The following is a 20,696-nucleotide window of genomic DNA, read 5'->3' on the forward strand; positions in this document are numbered from 1 at the left end:
ACAATCCTAACACCCCATGGATTTACTGGGTGTTAACGTGACTAATACCAACACAAAGCCCGTTGAAAGGGAATCATTGTTTAGACAGACAGGGAGATCAAGCCTCGCCAAAGCAGTCTAAATGCCACAGAGCAGAAAATGCTCTTAGTGATGATGGTTTCTGTACAAACCGAATCTGATATGGCAGCACACCCACTCCTTCACCTTGCTAAATTAGATGTGCCTCTAGAGTCTAGACTGTTCTTTCTGATCTTTAACTTGAAGAACTCGGAATCCTTTCTGAGCATTGCTTTGGCTCCACTGAGAAAGGACACCAAAATATGTCTAATTGACTGGTCCAAGAACAGACTGAACACTCCAAGTGGATGAACAGATAGGAAACACTTCTGCACCTTATTCCTATGGGCTGTGTCTTTCCTTATGACCACATTCAGCTCTCCTGGTCTCAATCCCCCCTTTTCTTATGCTTTATGAAGAAGGTGAACGTTGTTTGTTATTCCCGAATTATAACACTGATGAATCCCACCAGATCTCTGCATGTGATGTCCTCTCTGTCACCAATGTCCTTGCTTCTTTCCTGTCTCTTCTCCCTCTGCCCCCAAAGTTCTCCAACCTTTACCACACAGAGCTGTTTCACCTCTAATTTAGGGCCAAAGTTAAGGAGAGTTATGATCTCTACTTTCTGATTGTAGTTATTCATATACCCATTTCTTAAGTATTCTATGAACTCCATAGAGAATGAGGTTGTTTAATTCATTTATTAATTTGTAATATCCATTAATTAATAGTGTGGTTTGGAAACAAGGATCGATGGTTAAAAATGTTAGGGGAATGTGTCAGAAATATAACAGAGGTTAGAGTCCAATGTAAGTACTTTGATTTTCACTCTGTGTGATGTGATCCACTGTAGGACTTTGAGTAGAGAGTTTTATAATCTGCTCTAAAGGAATCCTTCTCATTACTGTGTTGCTAGTATAGAGAAACATGGCTAGAAGCAGGAAGATACTACTAGGATGGTTTGCAGTAACACAGGTAAGACATGTTGTTTGTTTGGGCCAATGTGGGATCAATGGATATTTTGAGTCACGCTACAACACTTTGAAACTAGAAAGAACATCACTGCTGGGTTGATACTGAGTGTGGAAGAAAGATGGGATGGCTAAGGATGTACAGTTTTGGAAAACCTAAGACATTCTGTATGTTGACCTTGATGTGTCTATAATACACTTACACAGACTGGTAAATTTAGATTTAGAGAAGCATCTTGACTGAAGGTGTAATTTTTGGAGTTGATGGCATGGCGCTGGATGAGATTACCAAAAAATAAGAATAGAATAGTTGAAACTGGTTAAACTCCAATATTACAATCTCAAGGATACAATGAGTCTTCTTCCTCCTTATCCTCCTTGTTTTCTTCTTCCGTCTTCCTCTCCCTTTCCTCCATCCAAATGAGGTTGAGAGGTGTCATTGAGGTGTGTATGGACTGAGGAGAATGTAGTGTCCTAGAAGCCAGGTAAAGAGAATGTAACAGGGAAGGGGAAGTATCACGTAAGCCAAATGCTGCATAAGAGGAGGGCTCAGAGGTGTATAACATCTTGAAATGAAAAGATCTAATCCTTAGCTAGAGAAGTTGAGTGGGTGGAGGCTATAACCTGGTATTTGATTAAAAGAATGAGAAGAGATATCATGTAGTGAGCATAGACAATTCCTTTAAGAATTTTCCTACACGCATTAACAAGAAAACTATGTAATCGAGCAATGTAGAAGCAGAGTAAAAATAGTTTATTTTTAGTTTTATTTTTAAGAGGAAGAAATACATGAATGCTCATATGGAGATGGGGATGTTTATATACAGTGAAAACCTGGAGAGATTTTTGAGTGTCCTTAAAGACACGAATACAGATGGTTTTAGAGCATATATGGAGGTTCTGGTTTTAGGCAGGAACATGGGGAGATCAACCACCAATCAAGTAGAAAGTTAGAGTTCAGTGGTGAATTTACAGGTACCCTAAGTGGGCAGGTGTGATGAACGGGCAGGTGTAGTGGGTGGACAGGTGTGGTAGGAGGGCAGGTGTTGTAGGAGGGCAGGTGTGGTAGGTAGACAGGTGTGGCAGGTGGACAGGTGTGGTAGGAGGGGAGGTGTGGCAGGAAGACAGGTGTGGTTGGAGGGCAGGTGATATAGGTAGGCAGGTGTGATAGGTGGGTAGGTTTGTTGGGAGGGCAGGTGTTGGTGGAAGGGCAGGATGTGGTAGCTTCAGATGCTTATGGACAAGAGTCATGGTCGTAGGACATAAGCTGGTCTCTAATTTCCTTTTCCCAGTAAAACTGGGACCACAAAACAATACCCACACCACTGTTTAGTAGTAAGGACTAGGGGCTTGCTGAGAATTGTGGAAATCTTTCTAAAGGAGTCCTAAATTAGTATTTCTCTTTGCAATACTTTATATTTTGCAATATACTTTTACATGTACTTAATTCACACTGACAAAGTGTATTTATGTGGTCATATATCAATTTCTGTATTTCAATAATTCATACATATATGTATGTTAGTAATTGCTGAAATTTATACTTAAAGCTATTAGCAACTTCTCTACATTAGTGCCCACTATTCCCTAAATGCATAAATAAGCATATTAAATATGTATTCATACATAATCTTGACAATAACTTTTGGAAGGAGTTATTTATTCCCTTTTGGAAGATGTGAAAATGAAACTATGCAAGGCTACACACTGGTTGGAGTAAAGCTGGTGTTCTCATCCGGTCTCTCTGCTTCCACTCACTGAGCTATACTTTGAGTGGCTTACAGATCTCACTATTAGGTGAAATAGCAGCGAAGAGTTCTAAACAAAGTTCATTAATTTCAAATAAAAAGTCAAGCTACTCTAATTGTCCATATTTTTACAGTTCATGATTACATTTATTTCAGTTAGCGTACTTCTAAAATAGCCCTGTTCTCCTTGGCTGGTCAAGAGGCCCCACATCCTTCTCAGTTGCACAGACCTTATAGTTTAGCTCATCTCTTTCATATATTTCTTAATTGATTCCAGTAGCTCACTGGGTATTCTTACATACTGTTTTATTATTGTTATTATTAATGTAATAAAAAATGAAAACCTCACAGTTTTCTCAATGTTGAGCATGCCTTCCCTGGCTTGTTGGTACCTTTTTCTTGTTTTGTTCTGCTGCTTGAGGAAGGAGGGCGTCTGCAGGTTCACCTCTCAGAGTGCTATGTGGATAGGCTTTTACCTTTCCAAGGGAACAAGTTAGCCAAAAGAAGAGGAAGTGTGAGCTTTGCTCTCCCTGTATTTACTGGTGTGACTGTGTATTTCCTGTATCCACAGGTTGCAAGGAAGAGCTCTTCTCTATGGGCAGACCCAGGTCTTCTGAGGACATCCCTGATGTGCTTTTGACCTCTCCTGAGGCTCTCTCCTGGCCTCTGGCAGACCCTCAGCAACCTTGTCTGTCTTGAGGGTAAGGGGAGCTTTTCTGCATTGATTCATTTTCCTATGTAGCTTCTCAGCAATTCCTTGGGTCTCCTATATTTTATCAGGTATGCTCCTTCTGCTGTCTTGACAGGTCACTGGTTGATATATTTACCATTGTCTTCCAGTCCCCCCAGAATCAAAATGTTCTTGAGGCTGAGTGTAGTAACATTAGGTCAATGTTGCTGGAATAGTGAATATTATTCAGGGAAGCTTATTAAATCCCTCTTTATTGGATTGAACCACATCCATCCTTTGTAGTCCCAGTGTCTGGCTTCTTTTGAGTATCTACGGTACATCCTACTTTATTTATATATATATATAAATAAACAGGTTCTCTTCTGAGAACCCTGATAAGCCAACTTCCCCAACTCTTGCAAGATGTCAGAGCTTCCAGACACATGAACTCTGTGGTGTATCTCCTTTATACATGATCTTGGTGGCATATTTCCTTCACATATGTGCTTGGTGACACATCTTCACTCGTGTGCTCTGTGGCCATTTCTTTCACACACATATGTGCTCTGTGGTACATCTCCTCCTTTGATTTGTAAAGGAAATTTTCAAATAATTCATTCATGCTTGAGTTTAAAGCAATCAATTATCTGAGCTGAAATCCCTAGAAGTTACATGGTCACTACAGAAATGTTTCTTTCTCCTTTCATTTGTTCATGTGGTACATGTTTTGAGACATAAAACTTTAAATATCTAGCATAATTTGGCTTTGTTTTATTTATTCTTGAGATTATTTTAAATATTTAAGTATACTTACTTCATTTAGACCACAAAGTAATAAATAACCTATGTGATATAATGTCCCTTTAGAAACAGCCTAATTTTTGTTGTCATAACCCCATTGAACGATCCAGAAAGACTAGGATAGGTTTTTGCTGCCCAATATAGCCCAATTACATGTGGTTATTTCAGGTTTGGAATTTGATTAATAATAAATGAAAGTGCTCTTTGAAGTCTAAAATAGACGTTGGATCTCAAAAACAAATGAAGAACGTGTATAAATTCTCCCATTAATGATTTTTGTCCCAAACACGTAAGAAATGACATTCATTTAGATATATGAATAAGAAGTAGAAATCTCGCTTATTCTTTTTTAACATTAGCCTTGGTTTCAAATGTGCTAATAGAAAGTAGTCCAGTCCTACCATGGCTCCGGTTTGACTTCTGCTGGGTAATTCTACTGTACGACCTTGTGGCTAATGAGGAAGTGGCTGAGTGTGCTTGATCTGCTCACTGGTCTAAAGCCTGCTCCATGAGCACTGTACTTTGGCAGGCTAGGTCACCTGATAATAACAATGAGAAAACAACCAGCCCACTATTAGTGAATACTTGTCAATATAAAGACAGAGTAGTTGGCCCTCTTCTGGGAAGACGTCAGGAGAGTCAGACTTTGTATTAAACTTCTTTTTCTCTTCCACAGGGGCCGCCAGCTGGGGATTTAATTTATTTCAGCAGAGGGGATAATGGAGCAGTAGGATTCGATGAAATGTTTATCTCCGTTATAGTCTCTCTGCTCAGAGCACAGTAGACCAAACTGGCATGAAATTCTCTCAACGGAGTGCTGTTGAAAGCAGCAACAGTACTCTCAGTATTCCATGATGATATTCCTGTAAGAAGTCAGTCGGTTTGCGATCGGTCACCCGATAATGCACAAAGCTAAAAATATTTTCTAGGCTTACAGCAATTAAAACATGCATAGAGTAAGCACTGCACACATACTTATGGTTTTCATTTTCAGTTTGATGCTGGTTGGCAGATCTCTAGAAAGTAAAGAACAACGTTGTAAGGATGCACTGTCCATTCAGGGAGCTAACAATCTATTGATGAAGGATATGGGCTATGCTGAAAGGGTAGTCATATATTGACAGTTCTCAGTACACAGTGCCTGCTAGCTTCTTTATTTCTTTCTCCTTTTGAAAATTGCACCTTATTTGTATGCACGTGCACACACAGAGGACACTGGGATAATGGTTTATGAGGCGTTCATACCTTTAGTACGCATGTCTGTTGTGGGAGGTATTATTGTCTCCACTTTACAAGGCACAAATGTTTGAGCTGTCACTGTGCTAAATGCTCTCATGTGTTTGAACATACCCTGAATGTTTCCAGCCACCTTAGGTAGCAGGCATTGTGAGCATCTCCACACTGCAAATAAAAACCTAAATGTCAGGAGTAGGTGTTAAAGTCCTCATTGCCATTGTAAGCAAAGAGCCTTCAAGGATAACCAATATTCCTGCCATTACTTCCAATAAGGTACCTATTTACTAGTTAGTGTGGTTCACTGTATGGGAAGTACCCAGTGCCTGGAGCTATGTCTTCACTTCCCTACCCATTGTTGGCTTTCTTACATCTTGGATAAATCGAGCAGATAAAAGAGCCAATTGTGGAGGGAAGAAACCAATCTCAAGAAGGTAACAGAAGTGAAAATGTATAGCAAGTATGCTGCAAATCATTAATTCGAGGGGCTTGATAGAAAGTGGGGCACTAAACAACCAATGCCCATTCAATATCTAAGTGACAAAGATGGTCTACATTTTATAATGTTCTATTCTAGTCAATTCAGCCCTCACGACCATGAAATAAACACTTCAATCACCTCCCTTTTAGGTATGAGGAAACCAGGACATGGACAGCTCAGATATCTTAACTGTTTTAGTCCATTTACAATTAATATCTTCTACCTTCCATACCCTTTAAGATGAAGTGTGTGTATGTGTGTGTGTGTGTGTGTGTGTGTGTGTATGCATGCATGTGTGTGTGTGTGTGTGTGTGTGTGTGTGTGTGTGTGTGAAGCTATGTGTTGCCTATATTTGCACTCGTGAGTTCGTATACATATAGATACCTGAGGTGAATGTCAGATGGTTAGTTCAGTTCCCATCTTCCTTTATTATCTGCGACAGGGCCTCTCACTGAATCTGGATGTTATAAGTTTGGCAGACCAGTGAGCTCCAGGGATCCTCCCATTTCCTCCCTCCCCAGTCCTCAGGCCACAGACACACACCCATGCATCTGGCTTTTTAGGTGCATGTTGCACATCTGAAATTGGGTACTAATAACGTCAGGGCTACTTCTAGTCCCTTTACAGTGGACTTCAGCTCCACTGTGCCTTTGTTTGTATTTACACACGTGCGTAGGGTGTTGCTGGGGTTTGGATACCTTTACAGTGTTTCTCTCATGTGCTAGCAGCTTGGTTCTGTATTGGTGTTAAGGTGGCAGAACATTTGGGAGGTGGTTCCACTAGTTTGCCAATGGGATATGTTCATGGGAGTCCAGTACTTGGAGTGGATGGACTTCCCGGTCTGTCTTCTCAATGCTTTTCAACAGCCTGACCAGAAGCAATAACAGTGGCCAGAGAATGGAACATTCCAGCAATGACAAGAAATCAATTAAACAAACGAAACTGACAGCTTTTCCGATGGCCGTTTGACCTGTCCTAAAAGGTTGAGATGACTACCTATGAAATACAGAATTATAGAGAGGGCTTGGTGTAGACCCATGCAAGCCCCGTCAGTCTCTGTGAGGCCCTGCTAGACCTGCTTAGTCGATATCCTCCATTTACTCTTACTCTACAGTCTTTCTTCCCCCTCTTCTGTAGGGTTCCTGAGCTTCGAGGGGAGAGGCCCCATGGAGAGCTCCAATTTAGACTTTTTCTCAGCATAATGGCTAGCTATGGGTCTCTGTGTATATGTTATGGCTGTTAGGTTGGTGTTTTTGTGGGACTTCAAGAGTGGGAGTGTGTGTGTGTCTCTTTTGCCTGCTCTCTTACTCTTATCGGATTGCCTTGTCCAGTTTGGTATGAGGGACTTCGCCTTGTCTCGTTGTATCTTGCTTTGTTGTGTTTGGCTGTTGTTTCTTGGAAACCACCCTTTTTTGAAGAGAAATGGAGGGGGAGTGAATCTGGGAGAGATGAGATGAGGGAAATCTGGGAAGAGTGGGAAACAGGGATGTGTTATATGAGGGAAGAATCTATTTTCAACTAAAAAGAATGCAGAATTATAGAGCTTTACCCAAGGAGAACAACCGTTTTTCCAGGCTCATATCCATTACTAATCATTACATGTTAGAGAATGTTGAGACATTGGGGTGATGATGTCGTTACAAATATTGGTACTTTCTGGGTACTTTCTGGTTCTCCTGCAAGCTCACATCCCTGAGTCACCTGTCAATTCACTACTTAGTTGCCCCATTTAAGATACAAACTAACTTATTGCTGAAATTTTACTTTTCATGGAAAAGTTACTTTATATTCTATTTCAAAAATTGCATTTGGAACCTGAGGTGTTGTTCAGTTGATAGGGTGCTTGCCTGGCATGCACAAGGCTCTGGATTTGAGCCCAGATAAACTGAGTGTGATACACACCTGCAATTCCAACTCCTCGTTATCCTTACATGCGTAGTAAATTTGAGGCCAGCCTGGGTTACATGAGACTCTCTCTATATATTCTAAAAATAAAAAATCAAATGAACAACAACAAAAATATTGCTATGCATTTTATTATCTAACTTTTTTCTGAATCAGGCCTGGTGGTGATTTTTTTAAAGATGGCAGGACAGATAGGACAGATAACATCACTGAGTGACTTGACTATATTTACATTGAATGGCAGAATTTTGACTCACCATTCAACTCTTTGTTTAAGTCTTGGAATTTGAGTCACCCTATTATAGGTGGCTCCAGTGTTTATTTTTAACACAGAAAAAATAGCAACATCAGAAATGTTATGTGACAGAGACTAATGGCTTTCCTCTTGTACTCTACCCTTCCTTCTGTGGGAACAGGATTTTTATCTGGGCACATAGCTGCTTGGAACAGAAATAATGCTTCACCTTTGCAGTTAGACATGGCAGTGTTCTGAGTAAGAGTGTCTAAATACGACGCCATATAGTAGCTCTGTGACATCCCCCTCCACCATGGAACAGGGCTCATTGAATAGGCCAGGCTGTCCTTGAACTCCTGGTCCTTCCGTTTCAGCCTCCCAAGTGGTGGGATTACAAGTATGTACCACCATGCAGCTTTCTTTCTTTTAAGATAATGTACGGTAAAACTTTACTCCCCTTTCCATTCTGCCCCTGTGTTGCTCCTTGGGATGTGTTCATGTCTCTTGGGCTCACAGGAGGCAATAGAGGGGCTGTGACTTAGAATTCACCTGAGCCACCAGGACTTCTCAGAGCAGAGCTACATGTCTGACTCCAGATTTGCATAACTTTACAACTTTAGGAGAGAAGGAAACAACTTCTATTCTGTGTAAACTACTATGATTTCAAGTCCTTATTATTTTTAGCTGAATAAATCTCACCCCGGGAAGACGCTGTTTCTTAGCCAAGGGCTTATGGTGGCTCCCTTTGAAGAAGACTATGAAAGTCTAGGAATGTCAAGATTTTTGAAATGGGTGTGAGTTTGAATGTTGACCTGGAGATCTTGAAAATATAAAACCTGAGGAAGGATTGCCATTTTCAAGGTGCAGAGTTGTTTTATTTCTTTTTAATGTCTAAAGTATGGAGGCCAAACTTTTTAACCACAGGTGTGTGTCTGTGTGTCTCTGTGTGTGTGTGTGTGCTTGTGCGTGCGCGCACGTGCACACGAGTGCATGTATTTGTTTCTCTCTCTAGCTCGCTCCCTTACCCCTCCCTTCTTCCTCCCTACTGTCTTTCAGCATAGCCCATTGACACAAAGCTATTAGAGACATAGGCCAATATTAGTTTAACTTCATCTCTGAAGAATTTTCAAAACCCAATCCACCATAGAAAAGCTTGGGAGAAAGGCATCTATGGGTTTGGTGTCAGAGAGCCCACACCACACGATAGGCCAGGGGCATAAAGGTAGAAAGAGGCAGCTTGGAGGACAGGACAAAGAGACAATTTCTGGGTACTTCGCGTAGTGAGGATCAAGTGAAGGGTAAGTGAGGAGATACACGAATGACTTCCTATGGGCATTATTGAGATACTCACATGTGTTTGTTTCTCTGTATTGTCCTCACTTACCGTTACATCTACTCTATATCATGAGTGACAGCAAAACCTACATTATAAAATGGGCATACCTATGGGGGTTTTGCTTCTCTGGCAAATAGCCTGTAGGTGAAATGAGAGCTAGGAAATCCATTTTTTTTAAATGAGTAGATTAGACCCTCTTGAGATGGAACTAATACTTATCAGAGAAAGATCTGTGGGTGCTGTTTTGGGGAATGGTTCCAGGACAGAAATGCTATTTTCTTTAAAGGCATGTGACAAAGTATGGATCAAAGTTAGAGAGAGAACACTTCTCTCCCAGCAGGGAAGCCAACATCTCTCTTTGTCATCTGTTTGAGCTCCAATGTTCTTGGTAAGGATTTTGACACGTATATGGTTGACTTCATCTGCTCCGGGGAATACATTGAAATAGGGGGCCAGAGCAGCAGACGCCATGGGTAAATTATGAATCTGCGCCACTAGTAACATCCTTTGTAGGCCTCCTGGGGAGCTGAGGACATAAACAGAGGGCATTATGGTTCTCACTGAGCTGGCATGAAAAAGAGGTGGTTAAAAAATCGGAGTTGGGTCATTGGGTAAGAGTAGAAGAATGAAGATCCATTAAAACTGCACTTCCAGGCAACGTGGATGAGAGTACAAATCGAGCCAGCCAAACCCTCAGCACAAATGGGGCTCTTGAAATTCCCACCCTCATCTGAGGAGCCGCTGGCAAGCAAATATTGATGGCTCTGGGGCGGGAGAGTCAGAGCAGTGGGTGGATAGGAGAGGAGCTAGAAGGGAGGGAATGGATTTGATCCAAATGTATTATATGCACATTTGAAACATTAATTAAAATACAGTAGGAGTGAGAAGGGCCTTAGAAAACAGAGCACACTGCCTTCCAGAGTGCATAAGGGGCATGAGAGAGACACAGTTGACAACTGAGGAGGTTGGGCTGTGGCTTTATGCAGAGAAGTCTATAGATAACAGCTAATCAGCTGTAGGACTTAGGTGTCAGCATCCTTGAAGGGATCAGAACTCTGGGAACACTGGCATGATTAACATTTTCAAATACAGAAGAATACGGTTTCAGTCAATGGTCATTCTTCTTACTTAGATTTCAGAATAGACAATAGGATTTTAAGAGCCCAAGTCCACTACTAAGTTACCCTTTAGGCTCCGCAGTGGCTTCATTATTGTCATCCACCCTCAGACCAGAATATGTCCTCTAATATGCTAATAAAAATCAGTTTCAGTTAAGTTTAAACTTCTTCCTTTGAGCAATTGCTTTTGATGTGACATCTCTCTGGCCCCTTCTATTTTAAAAGACATGATCCTGAAAAAGTAGTTAAATAAAAAACACAGTTCTTTTGTGTGTGTTGGCACATTTAAGGATCAAAGGTAGGTGACAGGGCTTTTGAAGTAGGTGTCAGAAGTAGGTGTATTATAGTCATGCGGACCATTCTGCAAGATGACAAGCAGCTTAATTTTAATGAACTAGGTTGACCCTAGAAGGATCCAAGTTGTAATATCCTATTTCAACCTATAAATCAAACAGGTAGGTTGGGAGGCAATACAGGGTGTTTGCCATCAGAATTTGCCTGGCTCTGCCCCTGTAATGCACATGTGGCCTTATCATCTTACTATCCTTCCACACATAGTGGAGATGATTTCTGTCTCCCGAGAATCTTTCCAGTTTTGTGTGTGACAAGCATCCTAATTAATAACACACAGATCATAACAGTAATCTCTGTTGGGAAGATATCTTCACTCCTGTGCTTGCTATAACACTAGTAACAAGAAGCAAGGCATAAAGGCACCATAAAAATGTCCAAATGTCCATTTCCAACTGAATAAGGGAAATGGGATGTGGACATGCTCTCTCTCTCTCTCTCTCTCTCTCTCTCTCTCTCTCTCTCTCTCTCTCAGAGGGAATGCAGTCATTTGTGACAACACGAAATAGATGAGCCTATAAAACATCATGCCAAGTCAAATCAGTTAAACACAGAAAGGCAAATCACTTGATAAGTAGATATAGAGAAAGCCAGACACATAAAAACAGGGAGGGGTTAACAGTGATTGTATTAGTCAAAGGTCACGGACCTTCCGCATTCTGGGGACCAGGATGTAAGAATGCATACAGACTCGGAATTAGCCAGGTGAATGGGCCTCACATACTCTTTACCACCACAGAACAAAAGGGGTGTGGGTGATGGATGTGCTCATTGGCTGATTTTGATATTTATTTTACAGCAGAAACATGTACCCAACATTGAGTTGGACACTTTAAAGTTGTATAGTTTGCCAATTACATATCAGTAGAGCAAAAAATAGAAAAGAATATCTTAATAGATTAAACATAGCACTGACAAACATGCTTGTTCTTTTCTCTCTGTTTTCCGGGCTCTGGCATAGTTTTTAAAATAATCAATGTATACTGTGAAACAAGTCAGTATTCTGTGGGAAAATGAAGCTAGAGAGCTTGAAAAGCCCAGTTTCCTGATCAAAATCTTGCCTGAGGCCAACCCCGTGTTTCTCTGAAGAGTACTTAGGAGCCATGAATTCCCTCTGGAAACTTGCCTATACAAAGAGCTCCATGAAGTGAATTAGGGAAGTCAGACACCACCCACTGAGTCGGACATCCTTGAGCCCACTGTTCCAGACAGTGTCATTGAGCATTCCCTGGTACTTTGGATGTGTATGTGAAAGCAGTCCTTGACCATGGCTGTGGCCTTTTTGAGAAATCCATTTAGCAGCTCAATTAGAATTGTCCCAAGCCTTACCTCCAGGTCACTTACAGTCTTGACCTTTAAAATGTGTTGGAGTCTAAATTGTCAAGGTGAGAGAGGATGGGAAGTGTGTGGCACTGATGGGCATCTATCTCTCGTTTGATGGAGTTGGGCTGTTATTACAGGCTGTTGGAAAGGAGGACCTGAGGCAACTGTTCTCTGGGCTAAAATGCTGAAGGGAAGTCAGGTAGAGTGGTAGAGATGATGAGGAAGGGGGCAGTATCCATGAGAGAGCAAGCAGTATCCATGGGTCCGATTCTTCAAGAAGACATTATTAAGGAAATCACGGTACCTTATGCTGATCTAAAACTTGACAGACAGAAGTTCAAGGAGGGAAGACAGCTTTGCCTTCCTGTGTCTTGAATCACCAATAACCAACTTCTTCCTTAATGGAAATCACAAACCAGCTCTATTCCCCACATAGTTCATCACCCAAGGAGTATACTTTATGAATACATGCTCTTAAAATATAAACTGATGTCTGGGTCAAAAATGAAGGAGTTTGGCCAATGCTTTATTTCCTCTCTGCTTCTTTAGTTTTGGAGTTTAGGGTTTTCAAACTGCAACCGAGGCTTTTATTTTGTTCCTAGGGTATTTACCTCCTGCCAGGTGGCTGCTGCCAGGTGAGAGATGGCACTAGACATTGTCATCAGCTGCTCAGACTTCCTTCTCACTGGCAGGTGCAGCTAAGCACACAGCCACTGTAGCCTGGATTCTCACTGTGCTTATCCATAAATGAAATACAACGGGCAGCAGAAATGAGCCCTATTACTAAATCACAGGTTCCTACCGCTGAGAGCATGGTTGCAAAACAAGAAAAAAGCCGAGTGCTAAATGATGCATTATCCATTAGCGGTGATAACTCTCCTTTTGTTCTGCGATGACATTTTGCTCATTTCGAAGGCTGTTTTGCTGCAGCAATGTTCTTCATAGCTGTACTCTTCATGATTAGTTTTCCTCACTGGCATTCCTGGAGTTTAGATAAATATCTTATTACACATACTAGCCCTTTTACACTGCTGCTACAGAAATCCATTTTTACAAAAAGAATTTACAAAGGAAAGACCAATAGTATGAATACTATCTTGTTCTGCTGCTAGACCCTTCAGGGACTACCTTAGGTTGGAGCTGAGGTTGTCCTCTGTTCTGTATGACATTTTTCAATGCCCAAGGAGGACTATGGTAGAGGGCTAGCGAAATTATCTTACTCCGCTCTTGGTACTATTATATAAACAAGGAGATCTGCTCAAATGGCAGACTGTTAGTGCATGCATACACTTAAGAAGTTCGGTTTCTTTATTTTTTTTAATGCTAATACCTCTAAGCCATAGTGTGCTGCCAGGCACACAATAAAACCAGGAAAAAATTTGCTAAGGATCCTTCATCCTAACATCCCATCTGAGGCAATGGAACGTGATAGTTTATCATGGTTTCTTCTGTACAGCTTGACGTGTGAAGGGTTATGTGGCACAGGAGAGACTCTGTAGATTTGAAAGGCAATCTGGGTTATTATAATTTTGAGCTTGATCTAGTTTGACTCTGACTCCCATCCTGAATCCTCCCAGGCTAATATGAAAAAGCAATGATTTCTAACCTGTCTGCCTCCAAGACCATACTGTGTGCCTCCCTGTTCTCTTTCAAGTGTGATAGAAGAGTGTCTGGAAAACTCTTCTGGGATGGTGAGAGTGTGTGACTTTAAAAAGGAAGTCAGCCTCAGATACAGATTGTAACCATCTACTCCCCTCTATTCCCACCCTCCTTTTCAGACCCGTACTGCCTTGCCCACTCTGGAAACAACAGCTAATATTTACAGGCGTCCTTAGAGATCAGCCATGTTGTCTTCTTAGAGACAGATCCTCAGAGGTCCTGCTGGTGAAATTACACTTCAAAGCACTCTCTGTTTCAGACATATAAATCAATGTGGTGTCGGAGATGTGGCTTTGAAAAGGAAACCCATTTTGAAAGCTGGAACGAGAAAGCAAGTCTGCATTAGTGCCTCCTCTCAGCAGTTTTCCTGTTCGTTTCTAGGACTGTCAGTGCTCAGAGTGAAGGAGCTGTATTCCACTCACCGCTGTCTCTCTAGCTGATTTCCAATCAATGTATGTGAATGCAGGACTGCAACACTGTTGAACAAATGCTTGTGACAGCCCAAGGTAGCTTAAATTTACGTGGCCACAGACATCTCCTTTTGAAGTATCTGAATTAGTTTAGGTTGATAAAGAATACTCTCTTTATATAAAGCTTTGTAAAGGTTGATAGATCATGTACACACACACACACACACACACACACACACACAATTTGGCTCAGAATAGTGACTTAATAATGCTCATGCCTTAAACCTTTCACAAGCATATTCTTGTAAAGTTTTACTTAATATTATTCCTAATAAGTAGAGCATAGATCTCTTGTTTTAATCACACACAAAAGCACCACTGATACTTTGGCTGCCTTGTATCCTTTTCTGATGGCTTTCTGATATTCACACCAAGAGTAGAACTTTCTGTGCTACAACTCTTGTCTTCATGGCTAGCAGGAAACACTGCAATGAAGTCAGTCCAAAGGGAACTAAATTTAGGGAGGCTTGCTAACCTGAGAATTGGCAGCCATTTCAGCCTCACAGAAGGGTGGTGAATGCTTGTGTGGTCTACACATCCTGAAAGGATTTTTGTACTTGATCAGGAAAGAGAGAAACTCTCAAGCTTCTCAAGTTCACATGCTAGGTGTTTCCCACTAACAGGATTGCAGAATCCTCTGAACGCTTTTCTCCTACTAGAAAGTTGTAATATATCTGTGGTGAATACTTACTGTTGCTAATTTGTCCTCATTACAGTAAAGAGAGAAAATAGTTTAATTCTGTTCAAACACAGTTTGAGAGCATCAAAGTGCTCTATGTATGGGGACATGAATGATCAATTAAGTGAGAATATTTCATGACCCTCCTTTACACAAAGTTCATGTAGGAAAGACATCTGGTTGTGTATTTTAATATTCTTTAAATATTGTTCTAAATGTAGAACTGGGTCCTGGAAGATGATAATGATGATGACTATAACAGCAACATTGATTTTAGTGTCTAATAGCCATTGGGTGCTTAGTAGGCTTTAGGCTTTTTGTTAAAGATCTTATTCTTAGACTAAAGGTGGAGAAGCAGAAATTCAGAAAAGTGATAGCTTATTTATAGACATGCATTAACTGACTTCACCAGAATGTTATGATTCCATTCAGATGACGAGCTCTTAACAATGACAGCTAATAAAAAATGAGAGTGGTGTAGAAGAATATATCTGAGAAACATATTTTACTATAGATTCATGAGAGTTGGAAGTGGTCTTGAGCCTAAGAGTTAATGGGACCCCTAACAGGCTGGGAGAATGGGCCTGGATCCCAAAGGAAACCACTGCCTGCAGGTTGCTGCTCACTCTCAACCATCTGTTGACCACCACTCTGCTTCCCAGGAAATGACAGAAGTGAATAGCCATGGGGGCACTGACAGGAAGGAGCTCATAGCTGCTTCCTTTTGAGCAGTGGTCCTCAACCTTTCTAATGCTGCAAACCTTTAACACAGGTCTTCATGTTGTGGTGACCTCTAACCATAGAATTATTTTCACTGATGCTTCATAGTTGTAATTTTGCTACTGTTACGAATTGCACTGTGGATATCTGATATGTAGGATATCTGATATATGACCCCCAAAGGGTCCTGACCCACATGTTGAGGACCACTTCTAGAATCTAGGGTAGGACAATAGCAACATGTCCTAGAATCCCCTCTGATGCTTTTGCACTTCTCCTAAGAGTTCCTCTTCCCCTGATGTTCAATATGCCAGTCTTGGTCTTGTACTAACCTACTGTCAGTGGGCCCCACTCATGGGAACCTGTGAGACAGGATATTCTAGTGATGATGATTGTCTGGAGGGAGCCTTTGCACCAATACCAGGCCTACCGAGTCTGTTCACCGGACCCCATTGCCCTCACAGAGATTCCTCGAGTGCGCAGCTGAGGTCATCATTAAATTATTTGTAGAGTGAGGCTTATTTAGCTCAATTCTTTTTGACAAGCACCAGGAGTTGAAACAAAGAGATCTTGTTTAGTATCTGATAACGTGCAATTCCCCTTTAACAGATCACTTTATGTCTTAGTTTCCATAAGTAAGAGATAATACTACTTACTAAGCTGCCTCCCTTCATTGTCTAAGTTGTCTAGGTGTGGGAAGTTTTACAGTTAAATAAGGCACTGCTGCCATGAGTAACACAACACCTTTACCTCACAGCAAAACTTTAGTTTGAGTTGGATAAAGATCTTATTTGTAAACACAAATACAAAAAATTCCCATAGCATAGCAAATATGGTCTATATTATTTGCAGGATCAGATATGCATTATCATCTGAAACATGAGAAAGACCAATATGCTAATTCTAATGCCAACATGTTGACAGGATTAAAATATTAAGTGCTGATTGTTTAATATTGTATTATTAAAGAATGCATAAATGGTATTTCTTAAGCATAAGAACCAGCACAGTGAATCTAATCCCCCTCCAAAATAGTTAGATTGGACACAGATAGGCAGGAGGTAGTTATGTTTCTACTAAGCCTGAAATAAATATCGCAGGACAGAGCAATATTAAATTCCAGACATAATAGTCCGCTGTACAAAAATACCCAAGTCCTGAGTAACTGTCTCTTCTTACAGTGAGCACACACATCATCATGGCTAAGGTGTGTCTGACAGATGGGAAAGCCACCAAGTTATCAGGGAACACTCGCCTGTCTGTCCTCCAACAGGTGAGTCAGCAGCATAGACATTTTCAAATGTCAGCTACAGGATTCTTCTTTAATTAGTCGCCACAAGATAGTATTCGTTCACATATTCAAAAGAGCATTTCTTTGAGCCCCTGCTAGACATCAGATCCCAGGGCAGGCTTCAAGGAGTATCAAAGATGTGTACTACATGAGATTTTCCTTGAAGGGTCCACATCCCTTTGCAACAGATGTCAGCTTCGTCACTGACGGATGCAGACACAGGGGCACAGGACAAATGAGGAGACAGTCCTCTTTGAGAGGGAAATGTGCACAAACTGAAGATCCCCCTCAGCTTTGGGGCATATGGGTTCATTATGCTTTTCACAAAGGCTAAAGGGCTTTGAAAGACTTAAGAGGACAACTCTGAGGGAAGAAGAAAATGCAAATTAACAAAAGGAAAGCTCAGGAACCTCTAAAAAAAGGTGCAGGACTCACAAGGGCTCTCCCCAAGGATATAAACAAGATTATTTTTGTCTCGTTCTTCTATTTTACTGTACCTGAGCATTTAATACTCACAAATGATCGTCAGAGTGACTCTGGGCTCAATCCCATCTTCAGAGCTAACACTTGTACACATGCGTTAACAGGGAAATACCATTCTTCGTAGAGAGTTAAGATTCCTTGTTATTTTGAAATATTTCACATTAGGAAAACATTTCAGTAAATGGGCAGAAAAATAGTGTTTGACAATGTATTGATACACTGATAGAAGTAGCTTGCAATTCTTCATATCATGACATTTTTGTATTTTGATTGAGAGCTTTGATTTTTCTAAAATATGTAAACATTTCACAGGTAAATTAAGAATCCGTGTGTGTGAGACCCGGTGAGAGAGAGACCCAACCGCCTGGTCAGGTGGGCACTCCTGAGGCTGCAGAGCGGAAGAGACCACCAACACTGCTCACCCCTGCCCACATCCCTGGCCCAAGAGGAAACTGTATAAGGCCTCTGGGCTCCCGTGGGGGAGGGCCCAGGAGCAGCAGGACCCCTGCCTGAGACACCGCCGGACCCTGAAGGAAACAGACCGGATAAACAGTTCTCTGCACCCAAATCCCGTGGGAGGGAGAGCTAAACCTTCACAGAGGCGGACACGCCTGGGAAACCAGAAGAGACTGCTCCCTGCACACACATCTTGGACGCCAGAGGAAAAAGCCAAAGACCATCTGGAACCCTGGTGCACTGAAGCTCCCGGAAGGGGCGGCACAGGTCTTCCTGGTTGCTGCCGCTGCAGAGAGCCCCTGGGCAGCAACCCACGAGCGAACCTGAGCCTCGGGACCACAGGTAAGACCAAATTTTCTGCTGCAAGAAAGCTGCCTGGTGAACTCAAGACACAGGCCCACAAGAACAGCTGAAGACCTGTAGAGAGGAAAAACTACACGCCGGAAAGCAGAACACACTGTCCCCATAACTGACTGAAAGAGAGGAAAACAGGTCTACAGCACTCCTGACACACAGGCTTATAGGTCAGTCTAGCCACTGTCAGAAATAGCAGAACAAAGTAACACTAGAGATAATCTGATGGCGAGAGGCAAGCGCAGGAACCCAAGCAACAGAAACCAAGACTACATGCCATCATCGGAGCCCAATTCTCCCGCCAAAACAAACATGGAATATCCAAACACACCAGAAAAGCAAGATCTAGTTTCAAAATCATATTTGATCATGATGCTGGAGGACTTCAAGAAAGACATGAACACACTTAGGGAAACACAGGAAATCATTAATAAACAAGTAGAGGCCTACAGAGAGGAATGGCAAAAATCCCTGAAAGAATTCCAGGAAAACACAATCAAACAGATGAAGGAATTAAAAATGGAAATAGAAGCAATCAAGAAAGAACACATGGAAACAACCCTGGATATAGAAAACCAAAAGAAGAGACAAGGAGCTGTAGATACAAGCTTCACCAACAGAATACAAGAGATGGAAGAGAGAATCTCAGGAGCGGAAGATTCCATAGAAATCATTGACTCAACTGTCAAAGATAATGTAAAGCGGAAAAAGCTACTGGTCCAAAACATACAGGAAATCCAGGACTCAATGAGAAGATCAAACCTAAGGATAATAGGTATAGAAGAGAGTGAAGACTCCCAGCTCAAAGGACCAGTAAATATCTTCAACAAAATCATAGAAGAAAACTTCCCTAACCTAAAAAAAGAGATACCCATAGGCATACAAGAAGCCTACAGAACTCCAAATAGATTGGACCAGAAAAGAAACACCTCCCGTCACATAATTGTCAAAACACCAAACGCACAAAATAAAGAAAGAATATTAAAAGCAGTAAGGGAAAAAGGTCAAGTAACATATAAAGGGAGACCTATCAGAATCACACCAGACTTCTCGCCAGAAACTATGAAGGCCAGAAGATCCTGGACTGATGTCATACAGACCCTAAGAGAACACAACTGCCAGCCCAGGTTACTGTATCCAGCAAAACTCTCAATTAACATTGATGGAGAAACCAAGATATTCCATGACAAAACCAAATTTACACAATATCTTTCTACAAATCCAGCACTACAAAGGATAATAAATGGTAAAGCCCACCATAAGGAGGCAAGCTATACCCTAGAAGAAGCAAGAAACTAATCGTCTTGGCAACAAAACAAAGAGAATGAAAGCACACAAACATAACCTCACATCCAAATATGAATATAAAGGGAAACAATAATCACTATTCCTTAATATCTCTCAATATCAATGGCCTCAACTCCCCAATAAAAAGACATAGATTAACAAACTGGATACGCAACGAGGACCCTGCATTCTGCTGCCTACAGGAAACGCACCTCAGAGACAAAGACAGACACTACCTCAGAGTGAAAGGCTGGAAAACAACTTTCCAAGCAAATGGTCAGAAGAAGCAAGCTGGAGTAGCCATTCTAATATCAAATAAAATCAATTTCCAACTAAAAGTCATCAAAAAAGATAAGGAAGGACACTTCATATTCATCAAAGGAAAAATCCACCAAGATGAACTCTCAATCCTAAATATCTATGCCCCAAATACAAGGGCACCTACATACGTAAAAGAAACCTTACTAAAGCTCAAAACACACATTGCACCTCACACAATAATAGTGGGAGATTTCAACACCCCACTCTCATCAATGGACAGATCATGGAAACAGAAATTAAACAGTGATGTCGACAGACTAAGAGAAGTCATGAGCCAAATGGACTTAACGGATATTTATAGAACATTCTATCCTAAAGCAAAAGGATATACCTTCTTCTCAGCTCCTCATGGTACTTTCTCCAAAATTGACCATATAATTGGTCAAAAAACGGGCCTCAACAGGTACAGAAAGATAGAAATAATCCCATGCGTGCTATCGGACCACCACGGCCTAAAACTGGTCTTCAATAACAATAAGGGAAGAATGCTCACATATACGTGGAAATTGAACAATGCTCTACTCAATGATAACCTGGTCAAGGAAGAAATAAAGAAAGAAATTAAAAACTTCTTAGAATTTAATGAAAATGAAGATACAACATACTCAAACTTATGGGACACAATGAAAGCTGTGCTAAGAGGAAAACTCATAGCGCTGAGTGCCTGCAGAAAGAAACAGGAAAGAGCATATGTCAGCAGCTTGACAGCACACCTAAAAGCTCTAGAACAAAAAGAAGCAAATACAC

The 20,696-nt window shown here is 41.2% G+C and overlaps 1 long non-coding RNA gene across 3 annotated transcripts in view; it reads left to right on the plus strand.

Annotated features, from left to right (window-relative positions):
• Positions 1–20,486, plus strand: part of LOC147995622 (LINE-1 retrotransposable element ORF1 protein-like) — a 93,869-nt gene extending 73,383 nt beyond the window's left edge. The window contains exons 3-6 of one of the 3 annotated variants that reach the window (XR_015683704.1): positions 3,348–3,477; positions 14,270–14,340; positions 16,939–17,030; positions 17,844–20,486. This is a non-coding gene — a long non-coding RNA (LINE-1 retrotransposable element ORF1 protein-like). Of the gene's footprint in view, positions 1–3,347; positions 3,478–14,269; positions 14,395–16,938; positions 17,031–17,843 lie in introns of all 3 variants that reach the window. The other 2 variants (XR_015683705.1, XR_015683706.1) reach the window with 2 other exon arrangements.
• Positions 20,487–20,696: the final 210 nt, after the last annotated feature.

This window comes from Rattus norvegicus, chromosome 3 (genome assembly GCF_021556685.1).
Source record: "Rattus norvegicus strain SHRSP/BbbUtx chromosome 3, alternate assembly SHRSP_T2T, whole genome shotgun sequence".
Lineage (NCBI taxonomy): Eukaryota > Metazoa > Chordata > Mammalia > Rodentia > Muridae > Rattus > Rattus norvegicus.